At 42.1% G+C, this 21,524-nt stretch overlaps 1 pseudogene; it reads left to right on the top strand.

Annotated features, from left to right (window-relative positions):
- LOC112250122 overlaps window positions 1-15,343 on the top strand; it is a 38,806-nt pseudogene extending 23,463 nt beyond the window's left edge.
- The last annotated feature ends 6,181 nt before the right edge of the window (window positions 15,344-21,524 follow it).

A 21,524-nucleotide genomic window follows, 5' to 3' on the forward strand; every position in this document is an offset into this window, starting at 1 on the left:
AGGAAGCAACACTGATTGACAATAAATTTCACATGCTGTTGTGCAAATGGAATAGACAACAGGTGGAAATTATAGGCATTTAGCAAGACACCCCCAATAAAGGAGTAGTTCTGTATGTGGGGACCACAGACCATTTCTCAGTTCCTATGCTTCCTGGCTGATGTTTTGGTAACTTTTGAATGCTGGCGGTGCTTTCACTCTAGTGGTAGCATGAGACGGAGTCTACAACCCACACAAGTGGCTCAGGTAGTGCAGCTCATCCAGGATGGCACATCAATGCGAGCTGTGGCAAGAAGGTTTGCTGTGTCTGTTAGCGTAGTGTCCAGAGCATGGAGGCGCTACCAGGAGACAGGCCAGTACATCAGGAGACATGGAGGAGGCCGTAGGAGGTTAACAACCCAGCAGCAGGACCGCTACCTCCACCTTTGTGCAAGGAGGAGCAGGAGGAGCACTGCCGGAGCCCTGCAAAATTACCTCCAGCAGGCCACAAATGTGCATGTGTCTGCTCAAACGGTCAGAAACAGACTCCATGAGGGTGGTATGAGGGCCCGACATCCACAGGTGGGGGTTGTGCTTACAGCCCAACACCGTGCAGGATGTTTGGCATTTGCCAGAGAACACCAAGATTGGTAAATTCGCCACTGGCGCCCTGTGCTCTTCACAGATGAAAGCAGGTTCACTGAGCACATGTGACAAACCAAATGTATTTATATAGCCCTTCGTACATAAGCTGATATCTCAAAGTGCTGTACAGAAACCCAGCCTAAAACCCCAAACAGCAAGTAATGCAGGTGTAGAAGCACGGTGGCTAGGAAAAACTCCCTAGAAAGGCCAAAACCTAGGAAGACCGACGTGACAGAGTCTGGAGACGCCGTGGAGAATGTTCTGCTGCCTGCAACATCCTCCAGCATGACCGGTTTGGCGGTGGTTCAGTCATAGTGTGGGGTGGCATTTCTTTGGGGGGACGCACAGCCCTCCATGTGCTCGCCAGAGGTAGCCTGACTGCCATTAGGTACCGATATGAGATCCTCAGACCCCTTGTGAGACCATATGCTGGTGCGGTTGGCCCTGGTTCCTCCTAATGCAAGACAATGCTAGACCTCATGTGGCTGGAGTGTGTCAGCAGTTCCTGCAAGAGGAAGGCATTGATGCTATGGACTTGCCCGCCCGTTCCCCAGACCTGAATCCAATTGAGCACATCTGGGACATCATGTCTCGCTCCATCCACCAACGCCACGTTGCACCACAGACTGTCCAGGAGTTGGCTGATGCTTTAGTCCAGGTCTGGGAGGAGATCCCTCAGGAGACCATCTGCCACCTCATCAGGAGCATGCCCAGGCGTTGTAGGGAGGTCATACAGGCACGTGGAGGCCACACACACTACTGAGCCTCATTTTGACTTGTTTAAAGGACATTAAATCAAAGTTGGATCAGCCTGTAGTGTGTTTTTCCACTTTAATTTTGAGTGACTCCAAATCCAGACCTCCATGGGTTGATAAATTATCAATGGAAATCAAATTTTTGTGTGATTTTGTTGTCAGCACATTCAACTATGTAAAGAAAAAAGTATTTAATGAGAATATTTCATTCATTCAGATCTAGGATGTGTTATTTTAGTGTTCCCTTTATGTTTTTGAGCAGTGTATCAATTTACTCTGCAATTCTATTCAAATACAGAATTGGATACACAATGACCAAAATCATTTATAGTTTTTTATAGTAGTACGGCATGCTGTTAAGTTGTGCTTTCCTTTCTTCATCTTAACTTTCCATGTGACTGCTATAGCAGACACCATTTGAGAATACGTATGAATTGTACAAATAAATAGGTTCTACACAATGTTCCAAAATCAATGTTCCAAAATCAAACTTTCCATCCTCGTGCACAATGTTATTTTGTCCATCAATTTCAATATTTGTGTTGTACCAAGTAAGTTGCTGAACAATTTCCCCAGGGTTTTCGGGTGGATAGAATTGGAAGTATAACCATGATTTTATTGCCTCCTGGAGGAATGGAGATACATTGCTAAAAATACTTAGAAAATGATCTTGCGACCGGAGAGACAAGCGATTATTGAATTGAGACGGCTAAATAATCCATTAATATGACTTTTCAGTGTATGGAAAGATGATTGCCTTTCCATGGTTAATATTTTGTCAATCTTTTTACATTTCACTTCAAAATGTAGGTCGTTCATGCATTCAGGCATAATGTGTTCCAAGAACATTTATTTACTGGCCCTTCTGTCCATGTAGTTGACACACTACGTGTTATTACCAAGTTGGAGTTTTTTTTAAAGACCCCAGTCTAAATCTTTGAGTGCGCTTATGGAGGCAGCTTGAGGACAGAGATGGAAGGTGATATCCTCTGCATAGGTAGAAATCTTAGTCATAAAACCATACATGTCTAATCCTTCGATCTCTATTTGACACCTTTTTATAGCTAATATTTCAATTCCAATTAAAAATAGGTAAGGCAAGAGAGGCTAACCCTGTCTCACTGCTCTTGACAATTTTAACCTATCTGAGATGTACCTATTATTTATGAGTTTGAGTCCTGGAATGATATCTTTACCCTATTTATGAGGGACTCGCCAAAGTATTTCAAACATTCATATAAGAAGTCCCATCTGATCTTATCAAATGCCTTTTCAAAATCTGCAATCGATATAAGGACTGGTTCATTTGCTTTATCATAATAATACATCATTTTAAGGCTCATTCTTCTATGAATCTTCCTGCCAAGAAACCGTTTTGATCATGGTGGATTATATTTTGTATCACTTTTCTAACTTTAAAAAAATACATTTTCGACATTATACAGTCATCACAACCAAGTAACGTGATGGGTCTCCAATTTTTCAGTTGAATTGGCTCTTTATATTGAACTTCTGCATGTTGCTTTAATAATGAAATGAATCCCTCGTGGTGGGTGCCGGATAGTAGGGGTTTCTGTAAAGAACATTTTATATACCTCCAATTGGAATTCCATCAACCTGGTGACTTGGCTATTTTTGAATGATTCAACGGCATAAAGTAGTTCCTCCTCGATCAAATCTTGCTGCTTGTCAGTAAGTTTCGGGTGGGGGTGATTCTATATAAAATCTCAGAGATAGATCAGATTTTAGGGCTGTCTTCCTCTAAGGTGAACAGCTATTTGAAATATTATATATATCATTGGGAGATGACAATGCCATTCTCTCTCAAATTCACTTTTGATATATTTCTCCTGGCAACATTTCTCTGCTGTAAATGCATGAAATGTTTAGAGGATTTTTCACATGTTCTATCCATGTGGCTCCAAACCTCTCTAGCTCTCTCTGTTTTCCACTGAGTAATGGTAATGTTGTAATTGAATCTTTAGAAGAATTGTCCATTTGTTGGTTGAGAGTGATCATTTAATCTGTTAAAAGCTTTTTCCTTGGCCAGAAACCTTTTCTTTCTCTTGATGATTAGTTAATAAGTTGAATCAGGTGTGCTTGTCCATGGCTACAATAAAACGTGTACTTTTGGGGTTACTGGAGGACTGGCGTTGGGAAACTGCCCTAGCTCATCATGAACATCCAGTCATGTGTTTTTGTACCCTGTAATTTTTCTCCTGTTCCATTGAAGCACAGCGATTGGCACATTGTAGCACCACAATGGGATGGGGAGGGTTTAACAGTGCATGTGTGCCCATTTTGGTCTGTGTCCACGAGCGTGTGTGCCTAATTTTGCCTACACGTGTGAATGAATCTGTGCATTTATTGTGTTTTTTTTAGAGTAGAAGCAGCTGTGTGGTTACTGTTGTTGGGAGCTGGAGACTGCTGGCCCTCTCAGCCAGCTGAGGACAAATGCTGCCGTGTATGTGGTTCATCAATGGCCTGTTACAATGCCATCACACATCCTTAACGGCCTGACTCAGGTTTAATCCAGCATCTAGGATTGGCCACAACTCATCACTCAGACAGCTGCTGGTCCTCCATAATAGATTGACTCCAACTAAATCTCTTCCAATCACAGTTTAAGAGTACAGCATAGTCCCATCAATGACAACCACAGTTTGGAGCGACTTAGGCTCCCATATGCCGAGCAACAAAGCTTTGATAAGATGTTCAGCTGCCTCGTCAAACCTCGTCAATACCAGTAGCTCTGTGAACGATAAGAAAATCCCCCTGTATAGATAAGCAGTAACTAGTGGAGGAAAAATGCAAGGTGAGTTGGACCCATGCTGGTTGCGATAACTTCCCCCCCTGCTTCCATTTTAGTCATTTAGCAGATGCTCTTATCCAGACCGATTTACAGGAGCAATTAGGGTTAAGTGCCTTGCTCAGAGCACGTCAACATATTTTTCACCTAGTTGGCTCAGGGATTTGAACCAGCAACCTTTTGGTTACTGGCCCAATGCTTTTAACTGCTAGACTACCTTTCACCGCACAACAAGGGCCTCGCCCTACCTGCTCGCTCAGACTCTGCATATGAAACATGCTGTTGTATGCATCTGATGCTGTTTGTTGTGCGATTATTAATTATGTGGACACATCTCTATGATCTGGTCTCTGCACTGTCTGGATAAATCTATTCATTTCTCGCACAAAAACAAGTCCCTGATTCATTTCGTATCTGTCAGATTCACGCTGTCCAACATTAAAAGTAATGCTCAGGTGCATTTGACTTTCAATACATGTCGATAGATCTGATTTAATCAAGGCTTTCATCTTTCAAATGCAACTAGACCTGGTAAATCGCCATCAGTGGGACATTCCAGAAATAATAAACACTGGCGTTCCAAGGTAAAATAGCTCTGATGTTATCCGTGTTTAACAACAATAACAGAGCTGTGTCTGAGATCAGCACCGTCATCTAGACTAGGTCCACAGACTGATAGACAGACCGTTTTTCCCCCTTAGTAGAGACTTCCAGGTTTCTAGCAGTGCTGACCTCTAAGCAGGCGTCACCCTGTCATGGTCGTGTGTGTGTGTGAGATCCAAGCTGGCCTTTGTGTGCCCACCCATCCATCTCGCACTCCTCCACAATCACATATGTTTTGAATACCAGCAGACTAGATTGAATTAGCTGCTAATTAAATCTTGTATGTCGAGGGTTAAGTAGAGGAGAGGACTGTAGTTACCCTGGAGTAGTATTTCACAAAGGCTGCCTTCTAGTGGGCCTTGGATGGTGGGTAAGAGGTGGTGACAGTGGGGAGAGGGGTACCTGGGCCAGTGGGGTCAGAGCAGAGATGGCTAATAATGAAGTGGACATCAGAGATAAGTGTTCATTACCTATAGCTAGATCTGTATGTCCTGTCTCTCTGCCTGACATGTCATTTTTCTATTCTTAGTTTTTGCTCAAAAAGCCACTGTCTAAAAGCATTTACAATTGTTCAACTTTTGAATTGTAGAAAAGGATAATTGGATTTTCACTTACAGCATTCTGTTGCACTTTGACATTTTGATCTGTTGGTGTGATTCTTATTTGATCTTTTGGGTCTGTAGGTTAGCGCATTAAATGTGAGTTAGTCGTAGTGCTTCAATACGTTTTTTAAGCCGATAAATAACAGTCGTCGGCCAAAATGACCAAAAAAGAAATCCTGTTGCAAAATGCTTTTTGTTCATTGATTGAAATACCAGTCGGTGTAAATACGTTTGACCGTCATGCTTATTTGTCTATAGTTTCATTTGCATAATTTAGTGAAATTTAAATTGGCCTTTTGTGTGTTGCTAGTCATGTGTCATATTTATCCAACACAACTATCACACGCCCAGCACACAGAGCCTATTTTGAGAACATCTCCTGCAGCTCCTCAGCTGGTTGCTGCTGGAATAAAACATGTGCCTCTATTATCCCATTCATTGTGCAACAATTCTAAATGCAGTTATGTGTGTAAAACAGTTTTGGTGCACGATTTAAAAAGAGGTACTATTTTTATTTCTCAACTGGTAATTTAAGCTCGCCTCCCATTCAACTGCAGGCAACAGGCTATCAGTGTGTCACCCACCACTTTACAATGTGAGCTGAAGGCAGTATGCATTTTGAAAATATACTTAATGGTTTGAATTCTGAATGTTTTATTTCATATTATGAGGCATGTCTTACCTCGCTTCAAAGTAGCCTATAGGCTACATCCTACCACTGAAACGGGAGGCAATTATTTCATCTAGACTTCATAGCTGGTGCGTGAATGTCGGGATGCTTACGATGTATCCTCCTGTACCATTCTGCATGCCAGTTATGATTTTCAAATGCAAATTTTTGTGGATGACCTTAATTTCAATAATATAGTTTTGAAATACACCGAGTGTACAAAAATTAGGCACACACACACAATCCATGTCTCAATTGTCAAAAAAGCTTAAGTCTTTAACCTGTCTCATCCCCTTCATCTACACTGATTGAAGTGGATTTAACAAGTGACATCAATAAGGGTTCCCAGTTTTCACCTGGATTCACCTGGCCTATATCATGGAAAGAGCAGGTGTTCTTAAGGTTTTGTACACTCACTGTATGTAATGGGGAATTGATAAAACATTTCTATTAAAGGGCAAAACATTCACACAGTGAATGCGCAAGAATTGGCAGAAGACAGCTGAGCCATTCTGGAGAGAGACTCGCCTATATCTTCGCCAAACACCCTTCCCCTTGTCTCAACATTTTAAATTATACTTGAGACCTGTTATCTTCAGACATATTTTAGATGCTTTTCACTGACGGCCGCAACTCAATAATCAGCTAGGCCTATTGCCACGCAGACTTCCTGAATAGACATAGGCCTACAAGCTTGCGATTTGAATTTTTTTAAATGAAGGTATTGATCCTCAATTCCTCTGTGGCTATGTCAGGCTTTCTGGTGAAGTATTTAATTTATTTCTGGATGGACAGGATTCATTATATACACTACCATTCAAAGTTTGGGGTTGATACGAAAGAAAGTTGATACGAAAACCAATAGAACAGGAGCGAAATGGCATAGCGGTGGGTCCAATAGGGAAGTACATGGAAATACATTTGCCAAATGTACACTACCGTTCAAAGTTTAGAAATGTCCTTGTTTTTACGGAACTGCTATCAGGTGTGCTGTTTTAGAATAGTGATTTACAGCAAATTGCATTTTGGCAAATGTTTGAAAATGACGTTTTATTGGCTGCTTCATTACAGGAGTTGCATGTTCTGTTAAGAAGCATTACCATAATCTAAGTATGATTTCTGTTATTCTGAGCACCGTGGGTGGATGCCCTAATGGGTTACTCATCCAATGCATATGGTTCCGGTAAATTTCTCAAATTGCCAGTAAATTAAAATCTTCCCAGTCACGTTGTCCGGACTCTCAAACCCCTCCCCTCTCTATCACAGAGCGAACGCAGCATTCAGCCCCTCGTTTACACCCTCATTCACTCACTCCATCTCAGGCGGTGTGGAAGCTGTGCTGGATTTTACCACTCATCCGTTTGCAACGGAATAGAGCAGGGAGTGATAGAGAGGGGAGGAGAGGATCGGCCATGGGGCAGTTGTGTTGCTTTCCCTTCTCCCGAGCGGAGGAGAAGATCAGTAAGTGTGTGTGTGTCTGTCTTACGGTTTGCATGTGGCTGGGACTCTAAATCAGATCTATAGGAGAAATAAAGGGGCTCATAATTGTAGTGTGTGTGTGTGTGGGTAAGTATGTGATTTTGTGTGCGTGTGTACTTGTATTTGCACTTTAGGTCTCATCTTGGCGTTGCGGAGGAGTTTACAGTCCAACACCGTGCACATGCCATAAATGTGCATGCTCCTGTCTCTGTAACTAGTGTGTAGATGTGGACTTGGTGCTGTCTGTCAAAGTGACAGTTTCTCTTTCTAGAGCTGCTGTGCTCTAACAGCATCTCCAACAATGGACATTGCAGCACTCTCAGCACTGGCAGCTCCCATGCTGCCAACCAATTAATGTTTCATTTCTCAAGACAGTTTTATGAGTTGGTCCAAAGGTCTGACCAGTCTGGCAAAGCTAGGTTAAATTGGGATGTATTTTTTGATTTGGCAGGATTTTCTGTCTGCATTCTTTCTCTGTCTCAAACTCTATGCAGCCCTTTCTCTCTGAAACACTGCAGTCAGAGAGCTTGCCTTGTTCTGAGAGCCTGTTTGCCCTACTTCTTGCTAGGGGGTGAGGGGGAGTGAGAGAGGGAAAATAGAGGGATGGCAAAGGGAATGAGAGGGGTGAATAGGTTTGTTGTAAGAGGTCAGATGCTTGTTGGGTGATGACTGACGTCGCCATCCCTCGTGAGCACAGCTGGGTGCGAGAAGCGTGTGCTCGTTTCGCCGCTGGCTGGCCGTGTGAATACTGTATTTTCCATGGAAAAAGGGGCTGTCTTTTGTTCCACCAGCACAAACTGTGAGCCCAGAGCCTCTGACAACCCCGACAGGGCTACATAATGGCTTTGGGATTTTAAAAGGCAGCATGGCGGAGAGGGGTGGGGTGGTGGTAAGAGGGGGGGATTGTACCCAGCTAGAGCTGATCGGTATGCCTGTCCTTCACAGTGCAGTTAGCAGCCACTGGAGGAGAAAAGATGGGGGAATGACTCAGAACAAAACCACACACACAGAAAATCTGTGCTAGTTGCCTTATTTGGATCTGTGATACAATTCTCATTTGTGTGTTCTATGCTGCATCCATATTGTGAGCGAAACCTTGATTGGTTTCTTGCTATGCATTATTGTCCTGCTTGTTGCTGCCTGTCTGCACTCCTCTCTGTCTGCCTTTCTGCTTGCTTTTATGTAGCCACTGTGCCCTGGGAAAGAGGGCACTCCTTTTCTCTCCTGCCATTTGTTCTTTGCTCCGTCTCATACTGGATGTTTTATTATAAAACATTTAAAAATCACCTTTATTTAACAAGGTATGCTAGTTGAGAACAAGTTCTCATTTACAACTGCGACCTGGCCAAGATAAAGCAAAGCATGTCTCTCTATCACACACACAGCCTTTGCTAACCTCGTTAGGAAAGATTGGAGCTGAGACCCAATGACAACCGTGTCTGGCCACCAGGCCCCCTGTCGCCTCATTTCCATTAGATGACCTGGTGGTTTAGGAGGAACTCTCCTCTCAGGATCTCTCTAATGGAGCTACCGTTTCCTCAGGAAAAACCTCTAGACAGGCCCCACTGCACAGCTCCCCCTCCCGGGGATGGAGGAAAACAACTTACATTTCTGGCATTTCTAATGAAATGTCTGGCCACAAGAGTGGAGGAGAGAGGCCAACAGAGAGACAGACAGACTGAGTGAGTGGTGTTCGATACCTGCATAGTTCAATACTCTCAAACTCATTCTAATGCTATCGCCATGATTACGAACCTAGGCGAGACTGGGTTTGGGCTTCCATCGTCTCAGTCCAAATGAAAAGGTGAACCACCTCTCTCTCTGATACGCCCTGCTGGCCAGCTCTTAATCTGTCAGCCTTATCGCTAACACTATTGTGGGTGATGATGGAGCATTTACTGCTCTCATAAGGTTGTGCAGCAGCTAATGGAATAGAGTTTAGCCTCTCCGGCTGCTCAATATTATAGCTAGAGTGGAAGAGAAAGTCTAGTCTACGATGTTCAGGTTTGGTGTCAAGTCAACGCAAAGCTGTCTCCTCTAGGTGTGATGTATGCATACCTAGAAATAGAATGACTAGCATAGAGTTCAATGGAAGTATGCACAACCTTATATGTATTGTACACTGTGTCTCTGTTCTGAGGACTTCCATGGTTCAAAGTGCACTCTCCTGCCTTGATTGAGTTATGTTTTTCTTCGCACTCCTGACGGTGAGGAACTAACGCTCCACGTGTCACTAATATAACGGCTCTCTCTTTATTCTAATCTTCACACTGTAGGTTAACAAAAAAGGTAATTTGCAGTCTAAAGAAAGCTAATTATTTATCCACCTTTGCTGTAAGTATTTAATTAAATGTCTTTGGAGATGGAGACTCATCCCTAAGAGAAAAATAATACTCTTAATCTTTCTTAATCTGACTACTTGATTCTGTAACACAGTGGTCCTCTGAGTACAAGACCATAAAACACCACATAAATCAAATGTGTGAAGTATTATGAGTACTTTTGAAGTACTATTTCAAAATGAGTGTTGACATTTATCAATCTCAAATCATTCAGCACTGAAATCAAGGTATGCTCTGTCAATCAATCAAAATATGTATGGCCAATCTAAAAACTGAATAGACTAATTGCCACACAAACTCCTCTGTGAGAAATGGAGTCTGATTTGATTTGAGAAGTGCTATTCTGTTGCTAAATGGCTATTGTTTGTCTTGCAGATCTTTTTCAGAGCGGGCCTCGGGCTGCTCGGACAAGTACGTGCCTCTCTGTCTCTCAGTGGGTTCTCTGAGGCCCAAAGCACCATTTCATTTAATGCACTGTATTCTCCCTGACTCCCTCCCTTGACATGTTATTGTGTAACTAGCTGACTGACTCACAAACACTACTGGAGCAACCGCATGAAAGATTGATAGCAGTGTTTGTCCTGCTTTAGTCTCCGCTAGCTTCTCAGTGTTCTCACTGTAAATACCCAATCCCCTGTCATTCTAATGCACAATCCCAACTCTAACACACTGGCAAACTGTCACTGATACAATAGCTAACAAGAGAACATTACTGCAGGCACTGACTATCTCATGCAACTATAGCCACAGTGAATTCACAGACCCTTAAAAACAGGTCACTTAATTTCTCAAATGTACTTCACAGTCTCTGTGAATTTGCTTTGATACTGTATGATCTTACCATCACTACTAACTGATTAACTTTGAGCCTTGAAGAGCTTTTAACCAGGGGGGCTCTTGTTGTGTTGACAGAAGTTGACACTGGGCTGGAATAGAGCAAGTGTAATATAGCCTAGAGCTGCTAGGCTGCATGGTGTGAGTAGTAACAGGGTAGTGATGCTAGCTGTTGTGGTGTCGTTGGTTCTATAGGTGTCAAGAGGGGTCCGGAGCCTGACGATGAAGAGCTTTTGAGCCTGAGTAAGAAGCTGGTGGAAGACGCCGTGCTGCTGGCCGTGCAGCAGTTCATGGACGAGACTCAACACAACGGGGCCGCGTCATCTGACCCGGCGCGGCCCTCAGGCAACCTCAACACTAATGCTGTCAAAACAACCGACACCAGCGCCAGCAGCAAGTGACCACAGCCAATTCCCCCAGGCAGCACTGGGCACTAACCAGTCAGGCAGGCAGTCAGCCAGCCAGCCAGCAGGCCCAGGAGCCAATGGGCAGTACTGTTACTGGATCAAGCCCAGTTGAGGTGTTTTACTAGAGAAGGAAGAAAGGTTTTGTGGCAAAACTCTGGATTGAGAGTGGAATCCATATGCAGTTTTTTGTGTACTTGATTTTGTGTACCTGATTGTCACCAATGATCAAGGCAGCCTCGCGCCACGCAATCCCTCCTGTCATGTCTGTCAGTTCATTTGTCTAGTGTGGACCTTTTGTTCATTCTTGATTTATCTGTGCCCTGGGAGAAAGAGTTGGCCTTCTGAAGGAAATTTCTGTTCTGATTAATATGCTACGTGAGGTGTGGGTCGTTCCAATGCTCAGAGTGGAGCTGACATGTCACGACACACACTACAGACTGATCTTGGTTAGGTTAGGCTGTACCTCGGCCCTCCAAGGTGCAGTCAGTACAAAGACATTCACTGTCTTTCTACTAAGCTAAAACAAAATGGCACTACAAAAGGAACTGCAACTCAAAAACCTGAGAAAAGGGAAAATGAGCTCATCTATGCAGCTGGACAATATGCTGTGAACTATGTTTACATGATCCTGTCTCATCTGTGCTGTATGTGGCTAAAACTTGAAAAGGTAAATGAAGAGTGGGTCCCATGTGCTACCTGTGGTAAAATATGCATGTTAAAATATGACAAATAGGTTGACCTACCAGCAATGAGGATCATGTTAGGTTCGTGTTTGTTTGTTTGTCCCCTGTAGGAGGGACTGGTGATGCAGCAGGCCTGGTTAGGAAGGCCCGGTGCACACACAATCATTCTCTGTCTCAGAACCTACAGGACATAAAGGAGCATCTATCCCAGCCGGCTGTCCAAGCTAGCATCCGCCAGGAGATCTCTGGCACCTGACTGACTGAACACTCCCAGCTCCCACCAGCAGTGCGGAGACAGCACCAAGTAACTACAGATACTGTAGTAGGCTAGTGTACTACACACAGTAGATAGATACAGTGCATTCGGAAAGTATTCAGACCCATTGACTTTTTCCCATATTTTGTTACGTTACAGCCTTATTCTAAAATGGATTGAATGTTTTTTTCCCTTCATCAATCTACACACATGGGGTATTGTGACAAAGCAAAAACTGTTTTTTTAAACTTTTTGCGAATTTCTAAAGAATTATATTAACTAAAATATCATATTTACATTAGTATTCAGACCCTTTACTCAGTACTTTGTTGAAGCACCTTTGGCAGTGATAACAGCATCGAGTCTTCTTGGATATGACGCTACAAGCTTGGCATGCCTGTATTTAGGGAGTTTCTCCCCTTCTCTGCATATCCTCTCAAGCGCTGTCAGGTTGGATGGGGAGTGTCGCTGCACAGCTATTTTCAGGTCTCTCCAGAGATGTTAGCTCGGGTTCAAGTCCGGGCTCTGGCTGGGCCACTCAAGGACATTCAGAGACTTGTCCCGAAGCCACTCCTGCATTGTCTTGGCTGTGTGCTTAGGGTTGTTGTCCTGTTGGAAATAGAACCTTTGCCCCAGTCTGAGGTCCTGAGCGCTCTGGAGCAGGTTTTCATCAAGGTTTTCATCAACTTTACTCCGTTCATCTTTCCCTTGATCCTGACTAGTCTACCAGTCCCTGCCACTGAAAAACATCCCCACAGCATGATGCTGCCGCAACCACGCTTCGCCGTAGGGATGGTGCCATGCTTCCTCCAGACGTGACGCTTGGTATTCAGGTCAGAGTTCAATCTCGGTTTCAGCAGACCAGAGAATGTTATTTCTCATGGTCTGAGAGTCCTTTAGGTGCCTTTTGGCAAACTCCAAGTGGGCTGTTGTGCCTTTTACTGAGTGACTTCCGTCTGGCGACTATTATAAATACCTGATTGGTGGAGTGCTACAGAGATGGTTGTCCTCCTGGAAGGACTATCCCATCTCCACAGAGGAACACTGGAGCTCTGTCAGTGACCATCGGGTTCTTGGTCACCTCTCTGACCAAGTCCCTTCTTCCCTGATTGCTCAGTTTGGTCAGGCGGCCAGCTCTAGGAAGAGTTTTGGTGGTTCCAAACTTCTTCCATTTAAGAATGGTCCATCATTCTGTGATGACCACTGTGTTCTGTGATCTGCCACTGTGTTCTTAGGGACCTTCAATGCTGCAGAAATGTTCTGGTACTCTTCCCCAGATCAATGCCTCTACACAATCCTGTCTCGGAGCTCTATGGACAATTCCTTTGACTTCAGGGCTTGGTTTTTGCTCTGACATGCACTGTCAACTGTGGGACCTTATATAGACAGTTGTGTACCTTTCCAAATCATGTCCAATCAATTTAATTTTAATTTAGTTTGGTGATTTAAAAAAAAAAATGTTTTATTGAACTGCATTGTTGGTTAAGGGCTTGTAAGTAAGCATGTGACAAATAAGATTTGATTTTGGATCAAGTTGTACAAACATCTCAAGGATGATCAATGGCAACAGGATGCACCTGAGCTCAATTTTGAGTTTCATACTGTAAATAAAGTATTTGTTTTATGTTTAATAAATTTGCAAACATTTCTAAACTTGTTTTCGCTTTGCCATTATGGGGTATTCTGTGTAGATTGAGAAAATATTAGATTCAATTATTTTAGAATAAGGCTGTAACAAAATGCGGGAAAAGGGAAGGGGTCTGAATACTTTTCTAATGCACTGTACCACAGAACAAACACAACAGGAAGTACACACTTTTCCATGATTCATTTATATATATTTTGAAAGAAAATGTTTAATTTTGAAATGAGTAGAAAGAAACTAGTTGGGGGGAAAAAAGCACATTGTGAATTTCAGTTTTTTTTAACTTGCTTTTAGCACTATGCTTTAAATACCACTTCCAAGTGGCTTTAATAAAGACAAGAGGCTATTCACTGAGGCTTTCGTTTGATGTTTTTGTTGAGCTTTTGCATAATTTCACCAGAACCTTAATATATGCTTTGTCACAGATGTGTCATGGGATGCTACAACATTGTCTGCTTCCTTGCTCATGGTCTCAACAGTCGAGATGTTGTTCTGTATACCAGGTGTGCTGGATGTCAACTGTTTGTGTATCATGTCTAGCCACAATGAACAATACAAAAATCATGATATGAAGATTGATTTAACAGAGTTTGTTTCCCATGTGGTTCAGTGAATCTGAAGCCACGGGGATGTGGGTTTTAGATTATTTGTTTTTATTTAACCAGGACAAGACCCTTGAGGTTAGAAACCACTTTCTCAAGGAGGACCTGGGAACTATGGTGTCTATCTTGGGCGATGGGAAGGTTAAAGGCAAAGAGCTCTCACTCTTAGGTGCTGTGATGGCGAGCCTTGTGTAATGGACACTGCAACCTTATATTGGGATTTCCTCGCAACAGATGGGTCAGTGACTTCTTCTTGTATTTTTAAAGCATCTGCCTCAAGCTGTTTTTCATTTTTTTACTCATATGCTTCTATTTTTGGTCTTCGCCCTCAAAGCTCCCGTTCGCCTCAGCTCTGGATCCATCTGCCAAAGCAGGAGAAAAAGACAAAGGAGTGCACAGCGTGAGCGGATAAGGATTGGCAGGCTGTGGGCTGAAACTATACTTATCATTTTGAATCTCTGGTTTTGACCTGCTCCGATCGATACACGCTCCCTGCCAGAGCCACTACACGCTTAAATAAAAAAGGGGCTAGCTAGTACCTAAATGGGTTATTCGGCTGTACCCATAGGGTTTTACCTGGAACCAAAAAAGCTTCTACTTGGAACCAAAAACAGTTATCCTATGGGGACAGCCGAAGAACCCATTTAAGAGTGCAGCCTTCTCTTTAGACCAGTCTTTATCATCATAAACTCCCCTCTACTCAATAGCTCTCAGTATGATATGACCACTGCATTGAAGCCATTGGGTTGTTCTTGAATTGTGGAGGTATTTTCATTCCTTGGCTTTGTAATCATAAAAATGTAAAGACAATTACACATCATACATGTTTTTGTTTATATTTTACGCTGTTTATCAATGATAACATAAGTCCTCAAAACTATGTTAATGCAAAGTGTCTTGTGTAGAGTTGTGAAATGTTTTGGGGATTTAGAGACATCTATTATTTAGAATTCTAGAAAGTGAACGAAAGTATTTCATATATTGTATAGATCAATAAAAACAAAAGGCTATTAAAATACCTATTTTCGGCTAGTATAATGTCTGTCCCTCTTATGTAATTGGTGTTACCATCTTGAAAATCACAATTCTCTCCAGTGGAAAACTGTATCAGGGGAGGGGTCTATATTAAAGAAAAATGTTAGCTAATCACACCCTTTTAATGGCATAGTTTCCATTGATAATTGTGTCTAAAACCAAAGTGTCACTTGGTTTTAATTTAAATTAAGGGAAATAACATTATTTAAGTGATCTGATTAATCATTTTGTGCAAAGGATTTTTAAAGGGTTAATCACCTTAGATTTGACCATCTGTGGGCTCCATTTAAGAAAATCCTCAACTTAAAATGTCTCGTGTTACTACTGATACTAGTGACACAATGTTAATGACTTTTTTAAAGTGGAACTGACAGTATTTGAACTACTTTGCAGATATGAAACAGATAATCATATCAGTCAAAAATATAAAATTCCCAGTTTATGCTACAAAACCAACTTCATAAGAGGTTTTAAAAATAGGTCTTGTTTGCCTCAACATTCCATGATGTACACTAAGGCATTGTTGGCAGAATAGATTGATTCAGTTCAATGCATAATTAATATAATTCAATGTGTATACAATCTATATACAATGTGTGCAAATGAGGTAGGATAAGGGAGGTAAAGGCAATAAATAGGCCATAGTGGTGAAATAATTACAAATATAGCAATTAAACACTGGAGTGATAGATGTGCAGAAGATGAGTGCAAGTAGAGATACTGGGGTGGAATGGAGCAAAATAAATAACAGTATGAGGATGGGGTGGTTGGATGGGCTATTTACAGATGAGCTATGTACAGGTGCAGTGATCTGTGAGCTGCTCTGACAGCTGGTGCTTAAAGCTAGTGAGGGAGATATGAGTCTCCAGCTTCAGTGATTTTTGCAGTTTGTTCCATTCATTGGCAGCAGAGAACTGGATGGACAGGCGGCCGGAGGAGGAATTCATTTTGGCTATCTATTCCAATTTCAGAGAAGTCTCATCTGAGTGTGCCAAAGCACAGAATAACTGATGAATTTACGAACACTCAATATCCACTGAATATGACCGGTGTCAGTAAACGTAGGCAAGAAAGTAATAGTTAGTCAGGAATGCTCTAGATAACAGCCTAACCAGCTCTGTATTTGTGTCTGGAAGTAGCTAGCTAGCAAGCTTGACAACTTTAGCCAGTTAGGTTTGGGTGCTTGGTTGGGACAAGCTGCAGAAGGACGAGTAGGCTACAATTCCCCATCGTTTATCGGTGCAATTTTGGCGACCAACCAGCTAAAAAGGTTTGAGAGGGTTTATCTAATGTTCCTCCATAAGATGTCTCTCTGGTTAGCCTTGGTTGTTGATCTTGTTGTTGTTGATGTGCATAACTGAGGGAAAGAGCCTACATTTTCATGGTTGTTTGATCAATTGGACTTTAAAGTTCCCAAATATAAGAGGACTCCCAAGTGGTATTGACATATTTACAGAAATTCATTCAGGTGTATTTTGTGGCTTTTGGTGAATGCGTTCTAATGATCTAAAGTCGCACTGTTGCAACTGCCTGTAAACGCACAGTCCGGTTCAAAGTGAATGATGTCAGGCCCGTGTGCAAATTGCTTGTTTGCATATAGCTCTGACTGGCTATGGTGCACCGGTCTGTGTAAACTGGTCCTGGATGAGACAGATGTTTTCATTAGGTTTTATTTACTGCATTGTATCCAAAAGCACAGCCGCTTTCACACTCTATTGCTATATAATTTCCACAAATGCCTTTAGTATACAGTACGTAACAAACATTCTAAAAATGTATGAAAATGTGAAAATGACCATATCTAAGTGTCAAATGTTTTAAAAGATGTCATATTCTTCCTAGGGGTGTATATGAACAGATTTTAATTAGATAAAATGCTGTCAGTCCCACTTTAAGCTGTCATATTAGTTGATTTAGAATGGGAAGATGTACCTAAATACATTAAAAGTTTTCTATGCCATGCCCAATTGACGCTCCAATTCAAGAATGACCCCACTGTCTGTCAATCATAACAGCCACACACAAGTTAAATGTGTCATGTTATGATATCAGTCCCAGAACAATTTATTTCAATATATTTGTAATCCATGTTTGAGTGAAGTCAGAATTGAGTATTTCATTGTTATCTGGTGGCTGAATTCCACTGTCGATACTAGGGTCATATGAATCATATAGCAGACATTTGCTCTTTACTCTCTGCCTTTTCTCTAAGATTGTGTTTTATGATGGACTAGCTGGCTGCTTTACAGCCCTATGTAGAAGAGACCATGTGCATCTAACCCTGTGAGCCAGAGCCATGTGAACTGTCAATCATATGTCCAAAATGAAAAATCACCTCCATCCTCAACACTATTATATCTCTAGGTATATGACTCTGAAATTTCTGATAGTCCTGAATGAATCGTGAATAATGATTGAGAAGTAATCTGAAACACAACCAAAACAAACTGCAAATGCATCCAACAAGTTTGTAGAGTCACAAGCTTGATGTAGTCAGTCATTGCATGCTAGGAATATGGGAGCAAATACTACATTTTTGATGACTTTATTAAAAACAATCTTTAGAGGTTTCAATAATTTTGACCCCCTACCTTTTTGAGAAAGAAAGTATTACTTGGTAAACAAATATATAATATATAATTTCCCAATTTTTGTAGAGTATACAATATAGCTCAGTATGTGAATTATTGCTTATCTTTATCAAGAGTGTCAATCATTTCTGGCCCCACTGTATGTAGCTATGGTTGTGACTGTGTCACCCCAAACACCTTGCATGATTGTAACTGTTCATGATAAATCCTGGCATGTATTCCTAGACAATGACAGCATGCAGGCTCACTCCACTAGGAGAAAATATCTTTAATATTTTACTGTTTTCATTGGCAGGCCTGTGATTTCCACCTCATTCTACTGCTTGTGTTTGCATGTTGTTAGGTAAGGTAGTGCCTTGTGAATATTTATGCTTTCTGGGGCATATTTTAACGTTTGTGTCATATCCTCCATGTTTGTATTCCATTCATTATGTATTCATAACCAGATCTTTCCTGTTTTTGTTCATTGTTATAGTAATTCATAAATCTCTCATTCAGAAAAGAAAAGATGTCAGATCTATTCTGAACTAATGGAACTAAAGCAGGAAGAGATAGATTAGAGCTTTTGGCTTTAGTGATGGGTAACAGATATAAATAGATCCAGAATAATCACCCCTCATTAGATGCACAAACAATAATTTAGCATTTTTCTTTTTATGGCATGGACAAGGAAAACATAGTAGCACTGAGCATCCAACCCCCTCCCCCATAGATAATGAAGCTATTTCCACTTCCCAACACTTTCATTGAGAGTTTAATTGCTGCTGTTTTCACAACAAAGACAAAGACAAATTGATTGTGCAGAGATGATTTTCTCAGGAACAGAACATAACATAAATCCTGTCAGTGAATAATTAACCTGCATGAGGCTGTTTGATTTGTGTTAAATGAGGGAAGAGCTGGTATTTTTCTCGCTTCATCAATTTCCCATTGCTACTAATGATTTTGCCGATCCACCAAATACAACTGTCGCATTTACGATCCATATGTTCTTTCAACTTTTTGCTCTTTCATCAGAAAAGATAAAAGCTGGTCAATCCTGGGTTAGCATGTGTTCATTAGTGTATTTTCCCTGTTCCAGTGGAAACCTTAGGACTGGAGAAACAGGCACACAGCAGGACACGACAGACTGCACACACAGAGTGCTTTTTCCTTTCACCACCATCCAAACCTTGGAAATTGGACAGCGAGTTTTCTGCTTTTATTTTAATTTCCCACATTCCTAACATTGTTGTCTGTCCTTTTGTTAATGCTTTTCTGACCACAGAGAGAGAGGGATTACTGCAGTGCACACAGCAGGTAGAATAAAGGCTGAAAACATGGCATGGTTAGCAGATGGTATTAGTCGCATACACATGGTTAGCAGCTGTTATTGGTCACATACACATGGTTAGCAGCTGTTATTGGTCACATACACAACGTTAGCAGCTGTTATTGGTCACATACACATAGTTAGCAGCTGTTATTGGTCACATACACATGGTTAGCAGCTGTTATTGGTCACATACACATGGTTAGCAGCTGTTATTGGTCACATACACAACGTTAGCAGCTGTTATTGGTCACATACACATAGTTAGCAGCTGTTATTGGTCACATACACATGGTTAGCAGCTGTTATTGGTCACATACACATGGTTAGCAGCTGTTATTGGTCACATACACATGGTTAGCAGATGTTATTAGTCACATACACAACGTTAGCAGCTGTTGTTGGTCACATACACATAGTTAGCAGATGGTATTGGTCACATACACATGGTTAGCAGATGTTATTGGTCACATACACATGGTTAGTAGATGTTATTAGTCACATACACATGGTTAGCAGCTGTTATTGGTCACATACACATGGTTAGCAGCTGTTATTGGTCACATACACATGGTTAGCAGCTGTTATTGGTCACATACACATGGTTAGCAGCTGTTAATGCGAGTGTAGCATGCTTGTGCTTCTAGTATCGACAGTGCAGTATCGACATTGCAGTTATATCTAACAAGTAATCTAACAATTCCCCAACAGGGACCTAATACACACAAATCTAAAGGGGTGAATGAGAATGTGTACAAAAAATAATATGGATGAGCGATGGCCGAGCGGCATAGGCAGGGTGCAGTAGATGGTATAAAATGCAGTATATACATGTGATATGAGTAATGTAATATATGTAAACATTATTAAAGTGCCATTATTTAAAGTGGCATTGTTTAAAGTGACTAGTGATCCATTTATTCAAGTGTCCAGTGATTGGGTCTAAATGTAGGCAGCAGCCTCTGCGTTAGTGATTGCTGTTTAGCAGTCTAATGGCTTTGAGATTGTAAAACAGCTTCTATCTCGGTCCCAGCTTTGATGCACCTGTACTGACCTCGCCTTCTGGATGATAGCGGTGTGAACAGGGAGTGGCTCGGGTGGTTCTTGATGATCCTTTTGGCCTCCTTCTGACATCGGGTGCTGTAGATGTCATGGAGGGCAGGTAGTTTGCCCCGGCTGATGCATTGTGCAGATCGCACCACCCTCTGGAGTGCCTTGCGGTTGAGAGTGGTGCAGTCGCCGTACCAGGCTGTGATACAGTCCGACAGGATGCTCTAGATTGTGCATCTGTAAAACTTTGTCATGCTTTTGGGTGACAAGCCAAATTTATTCAGCCTCCTGAGGTTGAAGAGGCACTGTTCTGACTTTTTCACCACACTGTCTGTGTGAGTTGACCATTTCAGTTTGTCTGTGAGGTGTACGCCCTGGAACTTAAAACTTTCCACCTTTTCCACTGCTGTCCCTTCGATGTGGATAGTGGGGTGCTCCCTTTGCTGTTTCCTGAAATCCATGATCATCTTCTTTGTTTTGTTGACGTTGAGTGAGAGGTTGTTTTCCAAACACCACACTCCGAGTGCCCTCACCTCCTCCCTGTAGGCTGTCTCATCGTTGTTGGTGATCATGCCTACTACTGTTTTTTCGTCTGCAAACTTTATGATTGAGTTGGAGGTGTGCATGGCCATGCAGTCGTGGGTGAACAGGGAGTAAAGGAGAGGGCTGAGCACACACCCTTGTGGGGCCCCATTGTAGAGGGTCAGCGAAGTGGAGATGTTGTTTCCTATCTTCACCACCTGGGGGCGGCCTGTCAGAAAGTCCACGACCCAGTTGCACAGGGTGGAGTTGAGACCCAGGGCCTCCAGCTTGATGATGGAGGGTACTATGGTGTTGAATGCTGAGCTGTAGTCAATGAACAGCATTCTTACATAGGTATTATTTTTGTCCAGATGGGATAGGGCAGTGTGCAATGTGATGGCGATTGCGTCCTCTGTGGACATGTTGGGGCGGTATGCAAACTGAAGTGGGTCTAGGGTGGCCGGTAAGTTGGCGGTGATATGATCCTTGACTAGCCTCTCAAAGCACTTCATGATGGCAGAAATAAGCTTTATGTATTATGGCCTTGATAGTAGTGAAATTATCAACAACAAAAAATGACACTAATGTGTGAGAATTCGAACCCTTTAACAGTTGAGGAAGTCTGCTTTATTCTACATTCTACATTATTCTTGCAGACACAGTAGTACACCCTCTCCATCTCTCTTCACAAAGATCTGTTTCA

This window comes from Oncorhynchus tshawytscha, linkage group LG05, assembly GCF_018296145.1.
Source record: "Oncorhynchus tshawytscha isolate Ot180627B linkage group LG05, Otsh_v2.0, whole genome shotgun sequence".
In the NCBI taxonomy this organism is placed as follows: Eukaryota; Metazoa; Chordata; class Actinopteri; order Salmoniformes; family Salmonidae; genus Oncorhynchus; species Oncorhynchus tshawytscha.